Below are 16,021 nucleotides of genomic sequence, written 5' to 3' on the forward strand. Positions count from 1 at the left end.
TTGTTGAGTTCGTTTGCCTTCTCCACAGTCCCCCCCGCTGTGCCGTTCTTGGTGTTGTAGCCTGTGATGGTTTTCACACCCTTCCAGACGTCCCTCATATTGTTCTCCCCCAGCTTCTGCTCTACCTTCCTCCTGTATGTGTCCTTTGCCTCCCTTACACATTGTTTTACCTCCCTCTGTGCTGTTTTCTGTGCTGAATAAGAAGGGTCACACCAGTATACCAGGGGCCTGATATATAATAGTCCTTTAGCGATGGGAGGGCCATGCCTCCTTTTCCTTTGGTAATCTTACCCCAGGTCTCTTATTATTCCATATCAACTGTGAAATATGCATATTCCATTCCCGAAATTGTTTTGAGGAAATTTCTATGGAAAGAGATGAGAACAAGTATAGCAATTTAGGGAGGATATTCAGCTTAACTGATCTGATTCTGTCACCCAAGTCAAGAGGAAGGAGACTCCATCTTCTGAGGTCCTCATATATTATTCTATTAATCCTGCTGTAATTAGTATCAAATAACTGTGATTCATCTTCAGTCAAATAAACTCCTAAATATTTCATTTTGTTTGAGTACCAATTGAAGTTGTTCCTGGAGATAAATTCCTGCATCGGTGTGTAATTGAATGTCTTGACCTGGGTATTGCTCACATTGAGAATGTACCCCGAGTATGTTACAGATAGTTCCAACATGCTCATTAAGACAGGGAGGCAAGATTCATTACTGTAACAAAAACATCATCTGCATAAAGACTAACTTTATATTCATCTTCTCCAATAGTTATAACTGTAGGTTTTGTCTGCTCTCTTATTGCCTGAGCCAAAGGTTTAATAAATAGGTTAAAGAGGCTGGGGCTTGCAGGACAACCCTGCCTGCATCCCCGCTCTAAGGCAATAGCATCAGAGAGGCAGCCATTAACCTTTATTCTTGCTATTGGGGAAGAGTAGAGTACTTGAATGCATCTTATGAAGTTTAAAACCAAATCTTTCCATTGCTAAATAAAGAAATTCCCACCCAACAGAATCAAATGCTTTTTCAGCATCAAAACTTAGGACCATGGAGGTAAGTTTTTCTCTGTTTATATATTCTATAGTATGAAGAGCTCTCCTGATGTTGTCTTGTGTTTGTCTCTTACTGGTGAACCCAGTTTGGTCTACATCTATTAGCTGGGGCATTGCAATTTCCAATCTCTTTGTTAAGATGGCAGCGTATCATTTATAATCCGTATTTTACACACTAATGGGTCTATTTCCCGTACATTCCCTCCTGTCCTTTCCCTCCTTGGGGATGACTGATATAAAGGCCTCTCTCCAAGATGGAGGAGGGGACCTCCATGTACATTTACATTCCAGTAAAGGTTACTGATAACATGCCTCTGAAGTTTGACTTTTTGCATCATTACAATACTTATAGTCAACTATTCATCATATCTTCCACTGCAGGAAATTAAAAACCATATATGTGCACTGCTGAGCATTAACATATATGGTTTTTAATATATTTGCATTGTACTAAAATGCGTTCATTTTCAGTGGGCATATATGCGGCTGAAACAGGTAGCCTAATGCATCCCAAATTTTACAACATTTTAATATAACATCGTAGACATTAAAATGTTTTTTTGGGGAGGTGGGGTGGTGCACTATAGGCCCCTGTGGTGCGGCCTAAGCTCTCGTCCTTAATGCCATTTTTTCCCTTGTAGGATCACACATGCACATATCACAAAGCTTAAATTCCAGGTGGCCTGAGACAAGACCTACCCTGGTACGAGAGGCACACATCGACCTAGGCCCCAAAGGGGGGTTTGTGACCCCACACACATAGATAACCAGGGAGGCCAGCACTCCAACTTTTATTGCCCAAAGCTTTAACGACCTACAGATAGCAGAGTGGATCCCCAGGGACAGGGGTCCCTCGACTTGGCACACAACCCCATCCCCCGACATCCTGCCTTACATACCACTCACCCAGCACCCCACAGAAAGTTTCTGTTAAGTTTGGTTTTGTATACCCTGTGTAGTATGATGCTTATGTCTCAATATGCAAGTCATGTTTGTGTGTGTGTCCTTAGACAGTCTCAGTTTTGTGTGCCACCCTTATAACCATGTTCACAGAGTATCAATTATTTTACCCCTCACACTTAAACCCTTGTATAAATTTGAATAAATAAATAGGTATAGCTACCACTGCATATATGTTATACCAGAATAATCTTGGAAATTGAATAGTCTAACCAGGGATCTTAGTGTGCCCTAACTTTCAAAGATTCTTTTTCTTTGTCTGACAAACCTTCTCCCCCCCCTTTTCTTTGCCACATTCCTCAGCAGCCCTTATCTGATCTTTGTATTCTACCATACCTATCTAAGGGTAAGATGTGCTGCTGACATGAGAATATGTCATATAATGTCTGTATAAAGGGTAATATCTGTTGAGGTACAACCTAAACCACCTGTACCATATACTGGTGTGAGTAAGGGAACATAACATAATGACATAATATAAGTAATCATTAATTAATCATACAGATGGTATTAGATGTGAACCGCTAGGCTGGTACGGCATGTTTGGTATCAAACTGAAGGAAAATCACTCCAGTTTCCAAATCTGGTCAGTGGTTACCACAAAAGTGGACGTATCAAAAGTTACACCAGCCTAATGAAAATCACCATTACCAGAGAAGTCAGTCTGGTCATAAATCCCAAAAGGACTGATACAGACCCCCTTCCGAAAGCCCGCCAAATGGATGGTCAGCCATTGGTCCAGGACTCAAATTCCTGGTCACTCCTAATCACGGACCTTACACTATAAAACCTGGCACCTCAGAACAAAGCCAGGGGAGAAAAGGAGAGAGAAAGGTGTAGAACATCAGCGGAGCAGAGGAGAGCGGAGGAGAGGAAACAAAGACCATCAGCCCAGGAGAAGAGAAGCCCACAAGAAGCCCTCCTGAAGCCTATCAGTGAAGACCCAGCTGGACAGAGAACTGCAACCAAGCCCAAGCTTCACCAGGAGAGGGAATCAGAGGGGCTCCACTCCAACAACCGCTGCAAACACCGCGCCTCCCTGAGTGCCATCACCCATCAGCTCATCAGCCCCAGCAACCAACTGCCAAGACCCCCCCCCCCCCCACTCTGCAACCAAGTAAACCAACTTCCTTTCATTTCTAATAACCTAAACTGTCCTATTCACCTGCTATATTCCTTTAGGTTCATATTTCCACAAACTGCTTGCTTTGCAGAACAGTTTTTCCCTTTTTAGGTTACTCCTTTTAAATCTGGTTATTGCATTTTCATGATTACATTGTTTGTGTCTATTCCGTTATTTCATGTTTATTGTTTGTTAAGTGTAATGTCTGTCTTATGTTAGTTGTAGGAATAAATGCATGTCTTTTACACAACTTCAGTCTCCGTCATTGAGTGCTCACAATAGTCCCTGCCTCTGTGCGATCTGGCTACTACGCTCTGAAACCTCTAAACTCGCCTGAAATATCGCGAGACTCTCTCTCATCGGCCGTGAGGGGAGCTTCGCTACCGATCGTTTACATTACCTGGTGACGCAGCTCGCTGGACGAGCCTTCTATTCTAACCCAGGTTATTAAGCGATACTGGTTATTAATGAATCCCATTTAAGTCTCACATTAACAGACTCGCAATTGCGTTTGTGACCCAATTGAGTTTGGAGGAGCCGACCATTCGGCATAACAATTGGTTACTAATCAGCATTAAATTATAATTAATTAAAATTAATTAATTTCAAAACATATTGGTGGAGATATTAAAATTTACCTGAGCTAATAATTCCTACACCCTCTTACATTACTTTTATACTTTAAGTAGTTTTAAATCCAGTACTTTTACACTTTTACTTAAGTAAAAAGCTTGAGTTGATACTTCCACTTCTACAGAAGTCTTATTAAACCCTAGCATCTATACTTCTACCTGAATGTGTAATGAGTGTGAACACTATTGACAGCTCTGTCAAGGAGTAGCACTGCAGCCGAATCATCATGCTTTGGATTCTCAGTGGGCAGTCAGTGAGTGGATTTTGAAACAATGCAGTCAGCGGCTTTCCATTATTTTTATTCTTAGTCACTAGCGAACTAATCCTGTCCAATTCCTCTTCCGGTGGCTTCTGAAGAGCAAATGTCACTTTCCAATATGGATCGATGACTGGTGACACGTTTTTATCCACTTTGATTGTGTGTTCTCCAGGAAGACAACCAAGACCCTGAGAAATATCATTGTACTCCTTCATCAATTCATCATAATCAGTATCTTCATCGTTTTCCACTACCAGCACTCTCTTTACTATGTTCAGTCTCTCGCAAGCAGCCTAATATGGGCTGCACATTTACAGGCACCACCATGAATACTAGTGTATGCTCTTTATCCTTATGTGACACTTTTACCGTGCAGTTTCCTCTAACAAGTATCGCTGCTCCTGAGTATTCACTCACTTTCACTTTTGTTGCATGTAAGTTCGGTCTGGGTCTAATCATGTTGAACGCCGCCTCTGAGATCACATGGGCTTGGGCTCCAGTGTCTAATTTCATTGCAACGTGTTTATCATTCACTTTCAGTGTCAGCATCCAGTCTTTTTTCTGTATTCCTCTCCATTATTACATCCACATAGAATTCCTAGGAGTCACTCTCATTCACTGTATGCACTTTGCTCCATTGTGCGTGATTCTTACACTGCCGTGTATAACGGAGATTTTTGTTGCGATTGTGACATACCTTGCCACATTTTCTGGGAGGATGCTGTGTGCCACATCGACCACATGTCTTCCCCAGTACATCTCTGTGTGCCGGTTTCCTTCCATCCTTCATATCTGTGGCAGTGCTCTTTTTATCTAATCTGCGTTCATCTTTTCTTACTGCATCGGCATTGCAGCTCTCACTGAACATTTCTTTTGCTTGCATTCTCACCGTCTCTGCAGCTCTACATATACTAATCGCTTCTTCTAGGTTCAAGTCTTGTTCCCTTAGTAGCCTTTCTTGTAGAATATTATCTGGAATCTTGCAAACAAGTCTGTCTTTAATCAATGAGTCTGACAGTTCTCCAAATTCGCACATCTTACTTCTGTACAATTGGAAATTTTCTCCAGATTTCAGCCACATTACCCGTCAGCTGAAGGTTGGGTGGCGGTTGTAGCGTTTGCATATTCATTTTGTTGCGTTCATTATGCCCTTCTCTCTCTCCGCAAACTGACAGATCCTCTCTGCGAGTGACGCTAACGTGTTAGCTGACTGCTCACCACGACAGCATCTGAAGCTGCACCTATTCCTCCGAAGCAGCTTTTAAAAACTCTCCCTCTCTTCAAGTCCAGCTTCTGACACCATGTTTAATTTGTTATGTGGTTCTTTGATGACCACAACTTGGAATTAATTGAAGAAAGTGATATTTAGCCGTCAGTTTCAAGTTCAGCAAGCTTAGTGTCTGATGTAGCCCAGGACCGCTGTAGTGTCTGATGTAGCCCAGGACCGCTGCAGTGTCTGATGTAGCCCAGGACCGCTGCAGTGTCTGATGTAGCCCAGGACCGCTGCAGTGTCTGATGTAACCCGGGACCGCTGCAGTGTCTGATGTAGCCCAGGACCGCTGCAGTGTCTGATGTAGCCCAGGACCGCTGCAGTGTCTGATGTAACCCGGGACCGCTGCAGTGTCTGATGTTACCCGGGACCGCTGCAGTGTCTGATGTAACCCGGGACCGCTGCAGTGTCTGATGTTACCCGGGACCGCTGCAGTGTCTGATGTAACCCGGGACCGCTGCAGTGTCTGATGTAGCCCAGGACCGCTGCAGTGTCTGATGTAGCCCAGGACCGCTGCAGTGTCTGATGTAACCCGGGACCGCTGCAGTGTCTGATGTTACCCGGGACCGCTGCAGTGTCTGATGTAGCCCAGGACCGCTGCAGTGTCTGATGTAGCCCAGGACCGCTGCAGTGTCTGATGTAGCCCAGGACCGCTGCAGTGTCTGATGTAACCCGGGACCGCTGCAGTGTCTGATGTAACCCGGGACCGCTGCAGTGTCTGATGTAACCCGGAACCGCTGCAGTGTCTGATGTAGCCCAGGACCGTTGCAGTGTCTGATGTAACCCGGGACCGCTGCAGTGTCTGATGTAACCCGGGACCGCTGCAGTGTCTGATGTAACCCGGGACCGCTGCAGTGTCTGATGTAACCCGGGACCGCTGCTGCATACTGCTCTAGGTCATGATGTTCAAAGACCTCCCAGTCTGTCACCTCAAAGTAGACCAGGCATCTGCTGGCCATGTTTTAACAGCTGTGGATGTGACTGTAGCACTTTTCCTGAGGGAGGTGTGAGCTGGTATTAGAAGCAAGGACAAATGTTCTGACTGGCTCAGGTGTGATAGCGGTTTAACCCAGAAGCCCAGTTTGATGTTTGAATAGACCTTATCCAGTGTGTTTACTCCCCTAGTGTCGCACGTCACATGCTGACAGAATTCAGGAAGCATTGTCTTTAGGTCAGTCTGGTTAAAATCCCCTGATACAACATGCACCACCGCAGGGTATCTGTTCTGTTGGCCGCTAATAATGTCATGCAAATGTCCAAGAGCCAAGTTAGCAATGGCGTCCGGTGGAATATACACAGCAGTCACCATGACAATCGTAAACCCTGAGGTAGGTAAAAGGCTCTGCATTTAACAGTCACAAGCTCCAGGTCCGTAGAGCAAAGGTTGCTTACTGTCACAGTGTTTTTGCACCAGCTGCTAATGACACAAACGCATAACCTCCCTCCTCTGCTCATACCCAAGTCTCTCGTTCTGTCATGATGATGTACTGTGTAGCCTGCTAGCTCAACAGCTGTATCCGGAATGGATGAACGGAGCCAGGTCTATGTGATGAGTAGAATGCAGCTGTCCTTCACCATGTTGTTGGTTGCAACCTGTAGCCTTAGTTCATCCATCTTATTAACAAGAGATCCTGCATCGGTAAGAAAAATGCTGGGAAGCGGCAGTTTATGTAGCTGCTCCAGCGCACCTGCCCTGCAGCCCCGCTTTTGCCTCCTCTGATATATTCATGAATCATGAATGTGATGTATTCAGAGGGGAAAGGAATAAAACCTGTAGTTTTTGTCTCTGTCATGTTAGAAAGCTGTAGATGCCCTCAGATCATTATAGGTGCCTACAGGAAGTGCACTGTATTGAAATAGTTTGTATTGCAAAAAAACATACTTAACATAATTAAACATTTGCCTTTAAACAGATCCATTAAAGTCCACTGAACCTGACTTGACGGAGACATGTGGGGAAAATGCTCCCCCCACATTTAGCTTAAATGGGTGGGGGGAGGAGGGTACAGCAATGATAGATATACATCATCTGGGCTCACAAAACATTTTAGTGCACGCTGGGAAACATCAGAAAGCCAGTGGGGGGCAGGTCGCAGGTGAGGACCTGACCCAGAGCCAGCAGCCTGAAAAGGCAGGGGAACCTTGGTGGGGGGGGGGTGTCAGCAGGGACACCCCAGCCAAAAAAACAGCCCTGCCAAAAAGCTCCCTAATATGTGGGGAGCGGGACCCCACTTCAGCCACCTTTCACTGACGGGGGGGCGTGAGATCCCTGTCTAGACGCGGGATGCGTGCAGAGCTGCCAGGACACTCGTTCCTGCTCATTAATGCTCATGTTTATTTATATTTACATTTTAACAATCCCATCCTCCATTAATTCTGTGCCGCTGTCCTCCCCCATGGCCCTCAAATGTGTCACTTCAATCATAAAAAGCTGGTCTTCTTTGGACTGGGCCTGTATTGAAATTTTTGGGAGAATGGAAGGGTGCAGGAGAGCCCAGTAGGGCCATGATGCCAGGCTAAAATTTCCACTGGGATGGGGGGGCGGGGGGGGGGTCCAGTGATCTGAGTGGCAAACAGCAGCAGCAGGGGTGTGTACAGTGGCGGGGCCAGAGGGACATTAGCCCCAGCCCTCTACAGCACCTCCTCTCCTGTCGCTCACCAATTCTAAACATATTACTGGCCAATGATAAAGTGGGGGGCCGCTGCATGAATTATAGCCCCCCTTGTGCCCCCCTTCTTAAAATCACCCTGGAATCACCCAGAACAGTGGGTAACATGCAAGCACTGGTACCGTGTGCCACAGAACCAGGCTGCCATGGAAACCGCAGCCAAGGAGCCCAGGAAATGGGCCTGACAGGGAGGTGAGAGCAGGAACGTGGTCCTTTCCTCCAACACCATTAATCACTCAGTATTGAGAGCATCTGGCTTGGCAGTGGTCCTCTCCTCCATACTTCTCGCTTAGGTAAAGCCCTGGATAATGTGCCTGACAGGAAGGTAAGAGCAGGAACGTGGTCCTTTCCACCAACACCATTAATCACTCAGTGCTGAGAGCATCTGGCTTAGCAGTGGTCCTCTGCTCCATGCTTCTCGCTTAGGTAAAGCCCTGGATAATGTGCCTGACAGGAAGGTAAGAGCAGGAACGCGGCCCTTTCCACCAACACCATTAATCACTCAGTGCTGAGAGCATCTGGCTTAGCAGTGGTCCTCTCCTCCATACTTCTCGCTTAGGTAAAGCCCTGGATAATGTGCCTGACAGGAAGGTAAGAGCAGGAACGTGGTCCTTTCCACCAACACCATTAATCACTCAGTGCTGAGAGCATCTGGCTTGGCAGTGGTCCTCTCCTCCATGCTTCTCGCTTAGGTAAAGCCCTGTGAAAGAGAGATTGATTTTCCATATTTGGGCGGGAGTTAAGTAAGAGCGGAGCTCACACACATATCTCCAGACGCAGCTGAGCTGCCAAGGCAGCGGTGAGGAAACGCGTCCGCACGATACGGACACCCCTGTGTCTCCGCCCTGGTGGCCGGCGGTGGCACTGCGGAGATTTCAGAACCCCGGTTGAAGTACCGCGATGCTGGATGCCATCAGCACCCGATATGTCAGCATCAGATTGTTATTTGTGTTGCTTAATTTGGTTAAAAACTACCCATGAAGTGAAATCATTTCAATGTGTATTACCCCATGGCCTATCAGTATTACATTTCAAATGGAAAGCCTTCATCCATCCATCCAGGTCTGGTCAACCATATACCCTTTATCCTTTGAAGAGGTGCAGACTTAGCAAACTGGCCCCTCCCTCCTCCCCCCCTTACCCAAGACCAAATGAAACTGGGCGCTAGAGTTTGCTGGGGGCGCCGGCGGTGGAACTTGCCTAGGGTGCCACACGTGCTTCAAGCAGCACTGGGCCCAGCCAGTGTCCATGGTATTTACCCAGTACAGGATCTCAGTGAACCATAGAGCCTAAGAGAATCCAATCCGGGCCTGAAATTAAAGCTCAAGGCGACTCGCACCCGAGGCCTTGAGACCGAACCCGATCTGCCCCAATAATACTAGCAAGTCTAAAACCCGAATCAGACCAGAACCTGAAATTTTGGAAATATTAGTCATACTGTATGTTTATATGGAGTCAATTGTGAGCTTTTGCTGTATTTCCTCCATTGCTAGTGGGATACTAGCCATGTAGCTGGTGGGCGAGAGAGAAAGGGGGGGGAGTGGGGGGATGTGTGTTGGGGGGGGCATGGAAAGTGATAACGAGCAAAAGCCTCAGCAAGCACAAAAAGTGATTTGCACATTAAAATAATAATAATAACTAACCTGAACCCGAAGCCAAAGGTGACCGTAAATGACTGACCCAGACCTGGTCCAAGACCCAATACTTTGTCTGGGCCTGTTGGGCTCGGATTGGGTTGGATTGCAGAGCCGACCCCAGAAAAACCAAGGCACAGGTCAGGGGACACCCTGAACGGGATGCCAGTCTACACACACAATCACAAAATAAGGGCAAGTTAGTGTCGTGGAATTGTAATAAAAATGTATTCCACCTTTAAATGGTGGAATTCAGTCTTCACTGCACTTTTGCTGGAGCTGTTATTACATTATTATTATTCATGGTTTCAACACAAGACCTGTGATAGATGGACACTCAGATAGACCATCACTCACCCACATGTTGCCCACATGTTGAGGTTCATCTGAATATCTGCATGAAATACAGACGGATGGAAGCATAAATACCACCATGCCGTCCTGGTGGATCTACGTAGCACCATGGGTGCAGATCATGGTGGAAAAGCTGCTGTTCTGACACAGCGAACAAGGTGAAGAAGGCATCCCCTGGGTATGTGAGTCCTGACTCAAAGATCTACATGGGAGATGTTGGGGGGGCAGGACTGTACCGTGAGGCTCTGTCGCTGAAATAGCCCCCGATGACCCTTCCGCAGTGTGTTTTTTGACAGTTTTGCGAGGTCGGCCTGTTTAGTCTCTCAGAGGTTTGTCCTGACTACCAAGGAATGTTGTAGGTCACAGGCGAAGGAAGATCATGATCAAAAAGCCATTTCAGGCCTGATTTCCTTCACTTCCTCTACTCACAGGAAGCATTTCGCTTCTCCCTCCTGGAGATGCTGCTCGCCAGCGTCCGCTGTGAAGCTTTCGGCCGAGTCCGACGTGCACAGACTGCGGTTTCCTGGAACCCTGGACCGTGAGCTCAGGCGCCGCTGCATCGTGCCTCGCGGTGACTGAAGAGTCGATACCTATGAAGCTGTAATGTTTTCATCTCTGCATTCGCCGCCTGGTCTGACAGGCCATCGCAGGAATAACGGCTTTGGGAAAAAATCTTTGAGATTTGATTAATATTAACAGATTCTTTCCCAATGAAAAGCTGCATCACATATAACTGATCCTGACTGAGCGCAAATTTAGGTGTGTGACTTTTTCTGATAAATATGAATCATTAAAACCCCTTATCTTATTAATATTATAACAAAACTGATGTTTACATTTCACCCAAAACCAAATGATTTCTGAATTATTAAAAAAAAAAATTAAATAAAGTCAAATTTTTCAGTTATTTTTCTTCTTTATTGGAAAATTAATTTGGCCCATCTGCTCCTATTCGAAATTACTCTGTATTAATGATGCTTTTTGTTGGTTTTGTCTGTGTGTCTGTCAACAGCAAGATAACGTGATTATGATGTCATTTAGAATTGCAGAGTAACTGAACTCAATAACTAACAAGTTCTATTGGAAATACAAAACACGCAGAATCTAACTACTGTAGCTACATTACATAAACAAAAAACTCAAGGAGGATTAGAAGTTTAGAAAATTATTATTTAGCAAGTCAGCTACAATATATTGTCAACTGGATACATCCAAACCAACAGAATAACCAGCATTTAGATATAGAACAGTCTGAATGTAAAGAAGTTCTACTTGCAGACCGACCATTTCTTAGCACTGCTCTGAAATACTACAGCTGTTTTAATAACACTGTAATTTCAACAACTTTGACAGCCTGGTGGAAAATCAACAATTTTTTTACGTAAATATAAAACCTTGCAAATACACTCTAATATGTCATAACCAAGACTTCCAACTGAACAAAAAACATTTTTCTTTAATGCATGGAAACTAAAGGGTATCACACATCTTGAGCACTTATTCCATAACAACAGCTTTATCACTTTTCCACATCATACTCATATGTATGATGTAGGAGACGAGCAGTTTCTTCATTACCTCCAACTTAAAGCAGCCCTGAAATCTAAGATCAGTCTATCTAACGACAATCTACAGCCATCCCAATTAGTTCAGGAAAATGCACAAGATGGGATTTATAGAGAGCGATATTTCTTCACATTCTACTTTAAAAACTGTAGATGACTATTTCCACTCCATCCGGTCGTGTCCGCTTCAGTCTCTCTCTTTCCTCCCCCCTTCATTTTGTTCAGGATGTGAGGAGTTGCCAGGGCAGACCGAGCAGTGAGATAATAACCTCCTACTTAAAGCAGCCCTGAAATCTAAGATCAGTCTATCTAACAAAAATCTACAGCCATCCCAATTAGTACAGGAAATACTCAAAATTATAAATCAGAATTATTTTTTTTCAAAATTATATAACCTAATATCTACGGCAAATTCAATGATTTCCATTCCAATCGAAGCCTGAGAAAAAGATCTGTCATTCATTCCTGATAAGAAATTCTGGCTCCAAATCTGTAGGACCTCCTTCACAATGACTAATAACACTAATCTTCAACTTATACAATTTAAGGTGATCCACAGAGTACACATCACCCAGCACAAAATGCACAAGATGGGATTTATAGAGAGTGATATTTGTTCACGTTCTACTTTAAAAACTGTAGATGACTATTTACACTCCTTCCGGTCGTGTCCCCCAAGTCTTTTGGCAAAAAGTCACCAACACAATCTCTTGTATTATGGATGGTATCATTCCACTACCCCCATCCCTCTGTCTGCTTGGTGATCAACAATAAATCCACCAACCCCAAATTTCAGACCTCTACTCGTTCCCTTGGCAATTGCCAAAAAAACAATCCTGTTAAACTGGAAAACTAGAAACACACTAAATATCCTGTAGTGGTCAAATCTCCTCAGAGAACAGATATGAATGGAAAAAATAACATTACAGCATCAACTTCCACATTTCCAAGAAGTCTGGGCTGCTTTTATCACCCCTCTAGATGTGCCTGTGAGCTAATTCCCAATAAAGACATACGTTACATTACATTCCAACTTCATACTATTAACCAACTAATCTAATTAATTCCGAACATTCCCACACATTGTCATGCCCGGCTCGTCCGCTCCTCCTGTGTGCCACGCCCCCTAATTACCCACGTGTGATTTCCTGATCCTGCCCAGTCGTGTCTTGTTTCCTGCTGTCTGGTTCCGTGTATTTAAGTCCTAGTCTCCCCAGTTTGCTTTGTCTGTCATTGATGTCAGTCTGCGTCCAGTGTTCCCGGCTCCCCGAAGCCAGAATAAACCCCCGTTTTCCCGTATACTGTTGCCTGCCTGCTCCTTCCGCACGATCGCCGCTCTCTGCTCGCGATCGTTGCCCTCGACCCGTGACAGAATGACAGACCAAAACAAAGCACCTGCCGTGACAGAGGAGGAGTACTGCAGTTACGGCGAGCAGGTGCTCTTCTGGATTTCCCGGCCTGGCATCCGGGAGGATTCTCCGGCTTGGAACCTTGTCAGCCGGAACCGGGATATCTTAGAAGGGTTATCCCTGGAGGAAGACGCGCACCTAACCAAGGAGGTGCGCGACAACTTCAGGAGGATAGCCGAGCTCCGGAAAGAGCGATATGTCGCTCCCAGCGAACCAGGGACTGTCCTCGCGCCGTCCGTCTTTGCGGGCTTAGCGCCGCCTCCCGCTACCACCGGTCGCCGGAGGAGGAAGAGGAGACCAGCGATCGCCTCGTCGATCGTCCTAGGGGCGTGCTCCATCGCCCTCGCTCCTCTTCCTGGGGAGGATCGGGAGAGTATCCCGATTACCCCGGAAGTCTCCAGCGCTGTTAAGCTGCCTCCCAGGGCAGCTTCCCCTTTCCGGAAGACACGCCGGGACGCTGAACAGCTTGAGCAGCCGCCTCCGCTGCTCGCTGCGGCCGCCTGGTCAGAGGGGCTTCCCCCGCTCCTACCGCCTGCGCATCCCGCGCAGCCGTCGCCGCAGCCGCCGGCGCAGACTCCTCTGCCTGCGCTGCCTGCCGCTCTCAAGCGGGCACCCCCTCAGCCTGCGAATCCGGCTTCCGAGCAGGCGCTCCCTTTGCTCTTGCCGCCGACGCGGCCGCCGCTGCCTGCGGACCCCGCTCCCGTGCGGCCGCCGCTGCCTGCGGACCCCGCTCCCGTGCGGCCGCCGCTGCCTGCGGACCCCGCTCCCGTGCGGCCGCCATTGCCGGCGGACCCCGCTCCCGTGCAGCCGCCATTGCCGCCTTCGCCGCTGCCGCCGCCTGCGCAGCCGCCTTCGCCGCTGCCGCCGCCTGCGCAGCCGCCCCCACTGCAGCAACCTGCAGCTCCCGGGCCGGCGCCCCCACTGCAGCCACCTGCAGCTCCCGGGCCGGCGCCCCCACTGCAGCCACCTGCAGCTCCCGGGCCGGCGCCCCCACTGCAGCCACCTCTAGTTCCTGACCGCGCTCCAGTTCCCGCAGAGGCGCCCCCTCTGCAGCCGCCTGCTGCAGCTCCCGGGCAGGCGCCCCCACTGCAGCCGCCTGCTGCAGCTCCCGGGCAGGCGCCCCCACTGCAGCCAGCTCCTGTTCCTGACCGCGCTCCTGTTCCTGACCGCGCTCCAGTTCCTGACCGCGCTCCAGTTCCTGACCGCGCTCCTGTTCCTGTCCCGGCGCTCCCTCCGCCTGCTGCAGCTCCCGGGCCGGCGCCCCCTCTGCAGCCACCTGCTGCAGCTCCCGGGCAGGCGCCCCCACTGCAGCCAGCTCCCGTTCCTGACCGCGCTCCAGTTCCTGCAGAGGCGCCCCCTCTGCAGCCGCCTGCTGCAGCTCCCGGGCAGGCGCCCCCTCTGCAGCCGCCTGCTGCAGCTCCCGGGCTGGCGCCCCCACTGCAGCCACCTCCTGTTCCTGACCGCGCTCCTGTCCCTGCAGAGGCGCCCCCACTGCAGCCACCTGCTGCAGCTCCCGGGCAGGCGCCCCCACTGCAGTCACCTGCAGCTCCTGTCAGCGCCCCAGTTCCTGACCGCGCTGCAGCAGCTCCCGAGGCGCCCCCTGTGACAGTTTCTCCCTCGCCCCGGCGAACTCGACCCCGACCTGGGGTCATGTCTGTGTCCCGTAAAGGGAGGGGACACAGACGCAGGGCTGGGGTCCCGCCCGCCCTGCCCCCTGGCTCGCCCTGCCTCGCCTGCGCTGGGGCTCGGTTGGCGCCTGCGGGTCCTGGCCCTCCGGGTCGGCTGTCGCCTGCGGGTCCCTCTCCGGTGCCTCGTCGCCCTGCCTCGCTCCCCTCTCCGGGTCCTGGTCGGTCGCCTGGGGGTTCTCCGACGGCGGCTCCTCGGTCGCCTGCGGGGCCCCTACCTCCGGCCCTCCCCCGGACATCGCCGCCTGCTGCGGCTCCCCCCTCCTCCGTGCCTTCGCCCTGGCCCCTTCCAGCTCCCTCGTCCCCTTCCCTGGTGCTCCCTCCTGCTCCCTCCCTGGCCCCTCCGCGGGTCCCTCGCCCTGCCTCCTCTGCCCCTTCTCGGTCCCCTCCGGCTCCGGCCTCCCGGCCGCCTGCGGCCCCTCCGGCTGCCGCCCGTCGCCCGCTGGGGCTCCCACGGGCTCCCCTTTGTTCCCCCGCCTTCTCTCCCTTCTCTCCTGCCCTGGTCCCTCCTTTGTTTGCTCCTCCTTTCTCCATTCCTCGTTCCTTTGTTCCTCCCGTCTCTGCTCCTTGTGTTCCTCCTTCTCCCTCTGGCTTCCCTCCGTTCACTCCCGGTCCTTTTGTCCCGCCTGTTCCCTCTGTGTCTCCCTTTCTGGTCTGTCTCTCCGCTTTCCCGACCCTCTGTCAGGTTTTGTCTTTTGTCTTGTCCCTCGCTCTGTTTTGTACCTCGGTCCTGTTCCCTGTCCAGCGTTAATTCTGTTCTTGTTTTCCAGGTCCTGTCCTGCCTCGTCCCGTCCGTCGCCCCCTTCCTTGGCGCGCCCGGTGTAGCGCGCCTTTGGGGGGGGGTTCTGTCATGCCCGGCTCGTCCGCTCCTCCTGTGTGCCACGCCCCCTAATTACCCACGTGTGATTTCCTGATCCTGCCCAGTCGTGTCTTGTTTCCTGCTGTCTGGTTCCGTGTATTTAAGTCCTAGTCTCCCCAGTTTGCTTTGTCTGTCATTGATGTCAGTCTGCGTCCAGTGTTCCCGGCTCCCCGAAGCCAGAATAAACCCCCGTTTTCCCGTATACTGTTGCCTGCCTGCTCCTTCCGCACGATCGCCGCTCTCTGCTCGCGATCGTTGCCCTCGACCCGTGACACACATCATCTATTTATTTATTTATCTGATACAAATATACATGCACTTTATTTCTGTCTATTCATTTGTCTGTCTGTCTCTGTCCATTTGTGTGTCTGTGTCCTAAGTCCTGTCGAGTCTCTCTCTTCTCTCTCCCTTCCTCATTAATTTTATTATTTATTGTCAAAATGTTTATTTTTGGTGTTTTGAGGGGGGTTGTGTGTTTTTGTGTGTATGTGGGTGAGGTACAGCTTCACTAAAGTTTTGTAACTTAAAATAAAGTTGTCCTC

The sequence above is a fragment of the Brienomyrus brachyistius genome, unplaced genomic scaffold (genome assembly GCF_023856365.1).
Source record: "Brienomyrus brachyistius isolate T26 unplaced genomic scaffold, BBRACH_0.4 scaffold42, whole genome shotgun sequence".
Classification (NCBI taxonomy): Eukaryota; Metazoa; Chordata; class Actinopteri; order Osteoglossiformes; family Mormyridae; genus Brienomyrus; species Brienomyrus brachyistius.